This window comes from Pinus tabuliformis, chromosome 4_2 (genome assembly GCF_031772625.1).
Source record: "Pinus tabuliformis cultivar Carrire ecotype Pingquan chromosome 4_2, CPIR1, whole genome shotgun sequence".
In the NCBI taxonomy this organism is placed as follows: Eukaryota; Viridiplantae; Streptophyta; class Pinopsida; order Pinales; family Pinaceae; genus Pinus; species Pinus tabuliformis.
The window spans coordinates 575,400,388-575,412,536 of NC_142304.1; positions in this window are offsets into that span (position 1 = coordinate 575,400,388).

Sequence of the window (12,149 nt, forward strand, 5' to 3'; positions counted from 1 at the left end):
CTTTGCAAACCACTGTCCTCCGAATGATAGGCAAGTACACCCGATAGTTGTGATGTGTATTAGTGTACCCCACAAATATCCCCAACTCTGCTGTCGGATCAAGCTTCTTCCGTACATCCTTTGTCACATGGAAATATACTGATGAGCCAAATATCTTGAAGTGACCCACATCTAGTCTCTTACCGGAGAAGGCTTCCTCTGGTGTCTTCATCCCAAGTATGCAATGCGGACTTTTATTTTTCAAATAGACAGCTGTGTTGCATGCCTCAGCCCACAAGTGAAGTGGTAGGCCTTGGTTATGCAGCATTGCCCGTGCTGCCCCTATAATAGTTCTGTTCTTCCTCTCAGCCACCCCATTCTGCTGTGGGTTATGAGGTGCCGTTAACTCTTGTTTAATTCCTTCCACTGCACATAAGTTTTTAAACTCTTGAGAAACATATTCTCCACCGTTGTCGCTTCTCAAGGCCTTGATATTCTTCCCTGACTCTTTCTCAACCAAAGCTTTGAACTCGCAAAACTTTGTGAAAGTTTGGTCCTTCTTCTGCATGAAATAAATCCAACATTTACGAGAACAGTCATCAATGAAAATCACATAATACCTTTGCTTCACTGTGGATGCCATCAAGAATGGTCCACACAAATCAGTATGAACTCACTCTAAGATAGCCTATGCTCGACTGTCTCGATCATGAAAGGAAGACTTGGTGTACTTTCCCAAGGTACAACCTTTGCATGTGTCAACTTGCTCAAGTTTACCTTTGGGAATTCCTGTAGATATCTGCTGCATTATCTTCAAAGCCCCATGATGCAAATGGCCCAATTGCCTGTGCCACAAGTCGCTAATGTCTTGGCTTTGCACCAATTATGCTTTCGTACTCAATGATGCATACTCATCTACCTCTAGTTTATAGAAATTCTTCACTCGAATCCCTATCCTCTTCGTCTAACTCATGGCTATGTGTCTTAGGAACGCCTTTCCTTTACTAAAGACAACATCGTAGCCTTTGTCCTCCAACATCGCGACCGATACCAAGTTCTTCTTCAGTCCAGGCACATACATCACATCTGTCAAGGTGAGAGGAGCTCCATGCTCCCTCTGAAAAGCAACTGTGCCCACTCCTGAAACACTATACCTTTCGTCGTCACCCATCTCTATGTGCATCTTGAGGTCTTTCTCCTCCAAGGCACTGAATAAATTTTTATCATCGGTCATGTGGAATGAGGCTCCACTGTCAAGATACCAGACACAACCCATCATCGATGACACCATGCATATGATGAGGGTAAAGTCCATTTCGAACTAAGAGGCTAATGCCTCACCTTCCGATCCTTCCGAGGATCCCTTCTTGGACTTCTTCGATGGGAAATTAATCGCATAATGTCCCATCTTGTGACAATTAAAGCATCTTACTTTAGACATGTCACCCTTCTTCCCTCCATGAGAAGAATTCGATTTGAAATAGGAAGCCTTCCTCTTCCATTTCCTTTCCTTACTTTTTAAGGCTAGATTTTCTTCATCATCATTCTTGGATGAAGAACCATCTTGTGTTCTCCTCCTGATCTCCTCCTGCATAAGATCCGACCACAATTGTTCCCAATCCGACAGTTTCCCCCTTCCATTCATAGAGTCCTGGTAGCTATTCCAACTCTTCGGAAGGCCAAGGAGAGCGCGGCTCACCATATCATCATCGGCAGTAGTTATTCCCACACTGCCAAGATCATCTCTACAGGTGATGAGTTTGTTCAGATATGTGGAAATAGTATTTCCCTTCTCCATCTTGATTCTTCGAAGCTTATCCTTGAGCGCCAATTTCCTCTGGTCGCTACTGTTTTGGTAGAGGTCCTTCAATTTCTTCCACATTGAAAGTGGAGTATCCTTCCCATGGAGACTTGAGACAATATGGTCTCGAACTCCCTCAAGGATGATCTGTCTCGCCTTCGCCACACACTTCTTCCACTCGGCCAACTCTTGTGCATTAGTTGAAGCTGGCTTTGGGATTTCTTGATCAATGAATTCCTTCAAGCCATTGTCTTCTAATACATCCACCATTCTATCTTTCCATGCTATGTAAGTCGAGCTACCTTCCAAGGCATACTCGAGTCTCAAGCCATAGAACACCATTGGCCAACCTTGAAGTATGATATGAATTCGATTTGCACCCGCAACCCCGAACTTCAAACTTTGAATTCTCTTCTCAGTATACTGTTCATAGCTCTGATACCATGTAGAAAAACTCTACAAATCCACCTCTGATACCATGTAGAAAATCTGTGATAGGTTAACTCGATAATGCAATATAAATCAAAGTAGAATACTATAACCTACTTCTATTATCAATTTGCGAAAGCTTAAAGATTGAGCTGAAAAATATAACCAAAATAAAAAGAATCAATGGCACAATACACATGAAAATACTTTGGGGATATCGTCAGATAAAAACCCCACACTATTGTGTTATCATACATGGTGGAAATACATAGGAATTATACAAAGCCTTAGCTCTCACAGCTACCCAACTCTCAGTACAATCCTCACAGATGCTCACAGGCAATCTTGGCTTCTCTCCAACCTTCCTCTCTGACCTCCAAGCTCCTGTTTCCTTGCGGAGTTCCTTGTGGATGATTAGCCTCTTACCAAGTGGAAAACTAACCTTCAAAACTGCGCAATCCTCAAGGATAAATCCTTGACTGCATGCATGAGTTTTCTCCATGAGAAAACACATGCAACTGATAGTACACTATCCTTGAACATTAATCTCAACTGGGTCTTTCTTAGAATAGACATGCATGAGTTTCTGATGAGGGAATCTTTAGTTAACTGGAGTAGCACTAGTTGAGTGCATTAATGCATCAACTGACTGTTAACTCACTATTAGTTCCTCAAACAATTTGGAACTAATTTAACTAGACTTAACTCAATAAACTGAGTTAACTAATTACAACTCAAATATCACTCAATCTTATCTCCTTAAGTTAAGGGATAACTCTTGCGTGACTTCAGAAAGACTTCTAACTTGAATTTCTCCAACTAATTACTTTTAAAATAAATTAATTAATTATTTCCAAGCAGTTGTTAAGACTAAATTCGATTTTAATTCACAATTTAATTCAAGGATGAATTAAATTGGAATATTCTTGTTGCCATATTTCAACAACCTCAACATTAGGATGAGACCATAAAAAAGGCTAAGTACTACTATGATCATATTAAAAACATACTAGAACTCCATAGGACATGAAAGGAAAAGGAAGAGGAGAAGTTTTCTTAGAGATAGAAAGGCTTCAATATTTCGTTATAAATTCAATGGAAGGAACCAACAAAAATTGAGACTAAGCCAACTGATTTGGTAGAAGGGAAGCCAAGGGAACCTATTCAATGTTGGTGATGTGTTGAAGACCATTTTCCCAAAAATTGTCCAACATACTTAATATTATTTTTCCTCTAACATACTTACTATTTTTGTACAATACCAAGAAAGGATTCATTATAGGAATGTTCGTAACATTCAAGAGACTACAATAGTTGAGGATGTTTTTCTTAATCCTAGATCTAGTCACAATTATGTTAGTCTTAGAGTTGTTGAAATTTCTGCTTTTAAAGCGAAAGCATAGTAAGCCTTGGTTAGTTTAGCTAAATGATGGAACAAACAAGAATGTTAGTGAAATGGTTGAGAGATTCCCATGAGCGTTGACTGAGATCTTCACATGGGAAAATATAAATGTTTTCCGTTTGGTTCTTATGACATCCTCATTATAATTGATTAGTTGGAAAAATGTCAAGTTAAACTTGATTTATACAACAAGACTTTTGATTGCATCAATAAAAATGGAAGCTCAAGGAAAATAAAGAGCATAATAAAGGTAGTTTCTATTAGGATACTTTAAACTTTCAAATAGAAGAAATGATTTAGGAAATGGTATTAGTTGTATGTGGCCCATGTATTAGATGCAGCAAAATATAGAGGTTTCAAGATTGAAGATTGTCTTGCCCTACAAGACTTTAGTGATGTAGTCCCTAATGAAGTGCCAAAACTTCCTCCAAAGAGGGATATTGATTCCACCATTGATATTGTGCTAGAATTTTCACTAGTGTATAAGGCTCCTTATAGAATGAGTACCCCAAAATTATTAGAGCCAAAAATACAATTTCAAGAATTGTTGAAAACATGATACATTTGGCCAAGTGTATATACATGGGTAGTGCCAGTGTTGTTTATGAAAAAGAAAGTTGGAACTCTTGGGCTACACATTGATCACAAACAATTGGAAAAAGTAATAGTGATGAAAAAATATCTATTTCCTTGAAATGATGACTTGTTTAAGAGAAGCAAAAGTCTTCTCAAAAATTGATTTGAGGTTTAGTCACTATCACATGAAAATTAAGAAAGAATAAATTCATAATATATCCTTCGGGACAAGGTATGACCACCATGCATTTCTGGTGGTACCATTTAGTCTCATCAATGCACCAACTAGATTCATGTCTCATGAACAATGTTTTGAACAAGTATTTGGATAAGTTTGAACTTGTTTTCTTGAATGATATTTTGATTTATTCTAAGAATGAAGAAGAACATGAGGAACATTTGTGGATGGTTTTGCAAATGCTAAGATAGCAAAGCTATATGCAAAATTAAACAAATGCGTCTTTTATCAAAAGAAAATTCAAGAGGAGGGGATATATGTGGATCCAAAGAAGATTTAGGACAAAGAATGCAACATATGTAAGATCAGTTATGGGTCTTATTGTTTATCATAAAAGTTTCATTGAGGGGTTTTCCAAGATTTTCACAAACAATTATTTATTTGTAGAAGGAAGAGATCAAATTTGAATGGACATGAGTGAGGAAAGATTTTAACTATTGAAAAAGATCCTTACTATTGCTTCAATCCTAAATATTTCAAATTCCAATAAATATTTTTGTGTGCATAGATGATTGTAGATAAAGGCTCGATGGAGTTCTTGTGCAAAATAATCATATGGTATGTTATGAGTCAAAGAATATTGAAAAAAATGAGAAAAATATTGTTATAATTCATGACTTGGAACGTATTGCAATAATGCACACTCTATAGATGTGGATGCACTAATTAATGGGAAAGAGGTTTGAGCTTAAGACTAATTATAAAAATTTTAAGTATTTATTAGAAGAGTCAAACTTAAATGCAAAACAAGCTAGACAATTGGAATTTTTGTGTGAATTTGACTTTGAGATCAAGCACATAAGAGGAAAAGAAAACAAATTTATGGATGCAGTCATGTAGAAAGTGCAAGTAATGCATGTGGAAATTGTTATTATTTGATAATCAAATTTGAAGAGGAGAGTTATTGACCCCCTTGTTGAAGATGAATACTCTATCCAAGTAAAAATCATTTTGATAATGATGGGATTCTTATTTACACAAATAGAATGTACATTCTCCATTATTCAAGTTTAAGAAGAATTATCATGAATGAGATACATAAAATGCCATATTCTTGGCATCTAGCTTACTAGAAAATGATTGCTACAACAAGAAAACATTACTTTTGGTCTAGGATGAAGAAGTATGTTGTTGAATGCATTTCCAAATATATAGAACGTTAGAAACTTAAGGTTGAACATCAATAGCCAATGGGTTTATTACAACCCTCACCAATTCTATAATGGAAATTAGAGGTAGTAATCATGGATTTTATTGCAAGATTACCAACTACAACAAGGAAATATGATTCTACGATGGTTGTGGTGGATAATTTATCCAAACCAACATATTTTATTCTTAATAATCGCACTCAAATGATCACTTCATGCAAGAAATATTCAAATTTCATAGGTTACCCAAAGAAATGTGTTTGGTAGTGATACCATGTTTACAGTTAACTTTTAGAAGAACATTTTTGCAAACTTCGTTACCCAATTAAATTTTAGTGTGGCTTATCATCCATAGATAAATGGGTAGATTGAAAACCAAGTGATGGAAAACTTATTTCGCATGGACATGATGGTGATACAATCCAAATGGGAGGATTATCTACAAGTACTAGAGTTTGCATATAACAATGGGCATGGGATATCACTGAATATGAATCCATTTGAAACTTTATACGATAAAAGATGTTGTTCACCAATGGGATGGGATAATCTAGTAAATAGAATTATGTTTGGGTTGTAAATTATTAAGGAAATGAAGCATGAAATTGCTAAAATTAGGTAGGATTTAAAAGTAGTCCAAAATAGACAAAAAGCTACGCAAATAAAAATAGAGTGCATGGAGAATTTCATGTTGGAGATCATGTTTTATTTTTATTAAAGCCAATGAAGAGTTCTTTGAAGCTTGGATGTTGCACCAAGTTGATACCATGATATTGTGGGCCATTGTAAGTGCTTGATAGGATAGACCCAGTTGCATATAAGATTATATTACCTACTAACACTAAAGGTCATGATTTTTTCCATATTTATTTTCAGAAAATGTATATGATCCTAACCATATGATTAATTGGGATGTGACCTTAGTGGAATCAGAGGGAGGGTTAAAAACATAGCCACTACACATCCTTGATAGGAAGTTAACATTGCTTCAGATATGAGACATATAAGAGGAAAAGGCGCAATGAAATCATTCTGGTCTCAAGGACGATACATGGGAGAGGGAGGATGCCATGAAAGATGGCAATACCCATTTTTGTTCTAAATTTTGAGTAGCATCAAGGTTGATGCTATTTCAATAAGGAGGGAAATGTAATACTCTAGCTTTGACCACTAGAATGTATTCAATCAAATTACATAAACAATGTAAATGATTCCTAGTGGTAAGTTCAATTCCAACTTTTAACTAATGAATGGCTAGGCATGCATAATATACTTACATTCATATATACCATGTGGTAGGCTACCATGGCAAAATCATACTATGTAAATCTTAATGCTAGATATAATATAACGGTCCAAGATGGTAGACTAAGAGAGGGGATATTATTCCATTATAGGGGAAGAGGAAAGGGCATACTATGGGAAGGTGAATCTTCCATTTCCAATTGTCAACCTTAGAACTCACCTCTTTTAAAAATGTGCCGTAAAATAAACTATCCACCTCCTTGACTATTAAAACCAACCATTGAATGCATGTAAAATGTTAGAGGAAAATCCCTCTCATGTAGTTATGAAAGCATGGGTTAAGTTTGATCATTATGGTAGTGTAAGATTCCTTTCATTATATCACCCATCCTCTCATTCCCATTAACCCAATCATTTTCTCATGAAATCCCACATTCACTCCCATAGTTGTGTAGGTTTTTCATATCACATTCACCATTGTCACCCATTGAAGATCAATAAAAATGGTGATAATAAAGGCTTTACATTGAAATTTCATACCTTAGATCGATGAGGAATGGTTGTAGATGAGCCTAGAGGTTGGGCATAATAGGAATCCTTCATCCACTATTCATTTTGACATTGTTATTTTGAAGCTTGAGAAGCAAACGATGAATCTTGTAGGAAATTACCAAAAGGTAGACATTAATTTGGAACCTTTAAACATAGATTGAAGAGCATTAGTAAGGGATAAGATACATAAGGAATTACTTAGTAGAAAAGAAGAATATGTCCCTTTTGTTGTGTGGGGATACTGAAGAGAGTTCCATGGCTAGTCTAATAGTTGGATGGCATGTTTGAAATGCTTTGTGATGACTAGATTGGCTAGGCATAAGAGATAAAATGGGTTGTAATGTGTGTGTGTGTGTGTGTGAAAGAGAGAAAGAGAGAGAGAGAGAGAGAGAGAGAGAGAGAGAAGAATGTAGGTATTTACTTCACCCTTGAGGCCTCATAACCTAGCTTGGGGGTGGTATCTAAATCAAATACCTATGGTTGGGTGGAAAATCACTCTTATGCAACTAGTTTCTTAAACCTTCTTTAGTTAAAAAAAATAAATGCCTTGTCATTGTCCATCAATATGAAATAGTTACATTTATTTTCTATTGTAGAACTTCAATGTATTATGTATCTTGTGAGTATGATTATGCTTATTATTCCATTTCATTTGATAATTGCACCTACACAATCATTTGATTAAATTTTGGTACACCTAAAGGGTTATTAGTCTAGGGATCTAGCCTCTAAGTAGAAGAAGTTGGAAGGTTTATGCAATAGCTATTCGCCTTATGGTCGAGATTAATGGAGAGGGATGATATAAGCAAAATGTCCCCAAAAAGATTGCTAATATAGTTATATAACATATAAATTTTCCTTGGAAATCATAATTCATTATTATCCATAACCTTGGAAATCATATTGTGTTGTCATACGTAACCTTGGAAATCACAATCTATTGTTGTATACTTATTGCTCAATGATAAATAAAACCATTGGGCCATTGTCTTTCTCATCTTCAAAATTAGAATATGTTGTTGTTATTGCATAGAGAGATAAAAAAAACGAAGTTACATAAATAAATAAATTTTTGCTAGATCATGAAGGGACACATTGGGGTAAATACCCAGAAATGAGTGGATCAAGAAAAATTCCACTTCAATGATGTGTGATGTGTGATTCATAATGTACTCATTATTTTTTTGCATTAAATATATCTTATCGTTTACCCCACTAAAAATATCTTGTCTTCTTCCCCTTACCCCATCGATATTATGTATGATGTTATCATTTACTTTCTTTGAAATTCATTATAATTATGATTTCCAAATTTGTTTTAGTAACCAGCAATGCTTGATTTTAGTTAGCATGTGTTGATAACGGTTACAAGTTTGTTTAGTTGATTTGGAGGTACATATGGAGAATATTGTGCAAATAAGATTCTCATCCAATGCACTTGCTCCATCAAAACATTCGAGGAATGATTGTATATCAACCTCCTATCTCTTTTTATGATTAATTTCTAACTTCTTGTACATTTGTCTAATTGATAACATATTAATTCATACTTTTTGTTGACCTTGTTGGATTTGCATTCATCTAAGTCGAAAATCTCAATGCAAACACCTTGAGGAATGACCAAAGCTCGAAAGAGATTTTTTTTGCAAAATTTACAATGGAACAAAATACCTCCTAAGTATGGGCTCCTCCACGTAACAATCGAACAACTATGAAACCGCGTTCCCGAAGATGAAATCGTGGGTGCCCTCTATCACAGTGACCAAGTTTACAGTGGCTGAGAAATCCAGGTTTATGGTGTCTTCACAGATATCATATTGGGAGTTCTTGCTCATCCAACCCACTAGAATCAAGCTCAACAAGGGGCGAATCTCTCAACAAATTTGATTTTTTTTCCTTTTGAGATTCACTGAAGGTTCGAATTAGGTGAACCATGTGACCGCAGGCCATACAACACAAAAAAGCGTCTAGTGAGTCAGAAAAACAGAACACAGAAAACCGTCTAGTGAGTCAGAAAATGGAACTTAAATGGCGTGCGTGTTCTGAGCCACGTTCTCACTTCCTTGAGTACCCGTGGAAGAGTTTTAATGCACTAGGTTCTTTCTTCCCCGAGTGCTAGTTTTTATGTGAAAGAGGTTTTCCCCCACCGGAAATGATCAGTGAAAGGCACAATGAAAGCATCATATCGGCTGAAATTCTATTATATTATTTAATTTCTTTGCAGCGCCCAACATGGGAGAAGTGGGGGCCAAGTTCTAGGCACCAACCGCAGACAACAACAATAGAGGCACATACTAGGAAAGGAAGAGAGGATGCAGGTTAAGTGTTTGACAAATACCACGAATCAATTGTATAACAACTGAAGTAATGTTCTTTGTTTGTGTAGTATTTTTACAGGACTTTTGATGGACTTAGACATGGATGTCAACCAATTTCATGAAATTTTGTTGGAGCCCCCAACTTTACTTGAACACGCAGTAATAGTGGCTAAGGGTCAAGGGGTACAACTTGAAATTGGAGTCCATGAAAAAGCCACGGAATCAAATTTCTCATTTTGGACAACCCAGGTAAAACAAATGTTGCAGAAAATGGAATTTCTGGAAACTGAAAACAACAATCTCTATTCATAAATACACACCCTCTCTACTAGAGTTTCAGAGGTGGAAGGGGATAATTTATCCATTAAGAAGATATTACATGAAAGCAAAGAGTAGGAAAACCTCCATCTCCCAAATGATACGTTGCATGCAGAAATTCTTGACCTTAAAAGCAAGCAGGAAGAAATCCGATCCCAACAGGTCACCTTCAAACAAGAAACTGAGACACACATCAATTCTTGGGCATAGGTGGTTCAGGCAAAGGATAAAACTCCTACCCCTCTTGCAACAATTGAGGAGGTGGTGCAAGCAAAACTTGTGGAAGAACGCACCAGACGAGTGAGAGAATTAAATCTCAAGGTGAGAGGTCTCCCCTTACCTCACTCCTCTCCGGATCCTATGGAAGTGGGGGCTAGGTTTCTTTAGGATACCCTTAGCCTCCCCGATATAGCTCTGGACAGAGCCTGGCTGGGCTATGACTCCACTCTCCTCCTCAGGTTTCGAATTGCATTAGACTGAATTTGCGCCCTCAGGGCTAAGCGAAAGTTGTTTTCTAACCCCAACATGATTTTCTTGGATGAAAACCTCACTCGAGCACGGGTTGTGGAACTTAAACAATCTAGAGAACATTTTATGGCAGCACGACGGGAGGGAAATGGGCAGTTATCAAGAATCTTCGGGCAGTGATTCGGTATTCCTTCCCACCTAGGTGGGAACCCCGAAATGGAGGTTCCAAATCATGGCCCCGCTTGGGGAGACAATAGGGTACAAACATCTCTATTCGTTGTTGGAATGGAAATGGATCTTTCTTGTCATCACCGAGACCTTTGTGTGACACTCTCGAATTAGCAGATGTTATGAAACCAACTCACAAAAAATTAGAAAAGATAGATGAACGACTTAGAAATAAGCCTCTTCGAGGGGGAAATCTCCTTTACATTACACAAATGAACTTCTTAGATGATACAAATGACAAGACTTCCTTTATATATATAGGAGTCTAAAGGGTCATAATATAATCAGAGTCGACATAACAATAATAATGTAAGGGCACAATAATAACAATATTGGTACTACATGGGTACAACAATATAATAAGGGGGTTGTACTAATAACAATAACGGGTTACACTAGTAGTATAGGGGCCTAACATGCCCCTCTCCTTCAAAAAGTGTTGTCCTCAACACTTGAGTAGTTCTTAATGCTTCTATATAAAATTCTTGGAATCTTCAATGGGTAAGTTCTTCCACTTGATGAGATACTCTGAAATTGATTGATTTCGTAGCTGTCGAGTTCTTGTTTCTATGACTGATCCAGGTTCGAATATGATTTTTCCTTCATCTTCAAGTTCTGGCAATATTGTTTGAATTGGGATCTTCTGCAACTTTTGAATGAGTGGCCACACTTCTTCATCCTTCTTCCATTCATACCTTGTTTCATTTATCAAATTTGGTTGGATAATAGAAATAGCACAAAACAATGCTTCCACGTCCTCATCCTTTCTTGAGAGTGCATCTGCAACAAAATTTTACTTCCCTTTTCTGTCCAAAATTTTGCTACGGCTCCACTATCTTCCTCAGGTTTCAGACTGCATCAAATAGAATTTGCTCCCTCAGGGCTAAGCGGAAGTTGTTTTTTATCCCCAACATGATTTTCTTGGATGAAAACCTCACTCGAGCACTGGTTGTGGAACTTAAACAATCTAGAGAACATGTTATGGCAACACGATGGGCAGGGAAATGGGCAGTTATCAGGAATCTTCGGGCAATCATTCAGGACTCCTTCCCACCTGGGTGGGAACCTCGAAATGGAGGCTCCAAATGATGGCCCCGCTTGGGGAGACAACAGGGTACAAACATCTCTACCCGCTCTTGGAATGGAAATGGATCTTTCTTGTCATCACCGAGACTTTTGTATGACACTCTTGAATTAGCAGACATCCTCTTCGTGACCAAGACTCATGCAAGACCTGTTCAACCTGTCCCAGATATTGCAGGTTCCCATTGGCTCTCAGTTTGTAGGCTAGAGGCGAGGAGCTTGGGAGGGTTCAGAGGATTAGGTGGAGTTGCTTGTTTGGATAGTGACTCACTTTGGAACAAGGTATCTTTGGCAATCAAATATGAGTTTGTTGGGTTTATGTGGATTTTGATTAGCGTCAGAGTCTCTCCTCCGAGGGACA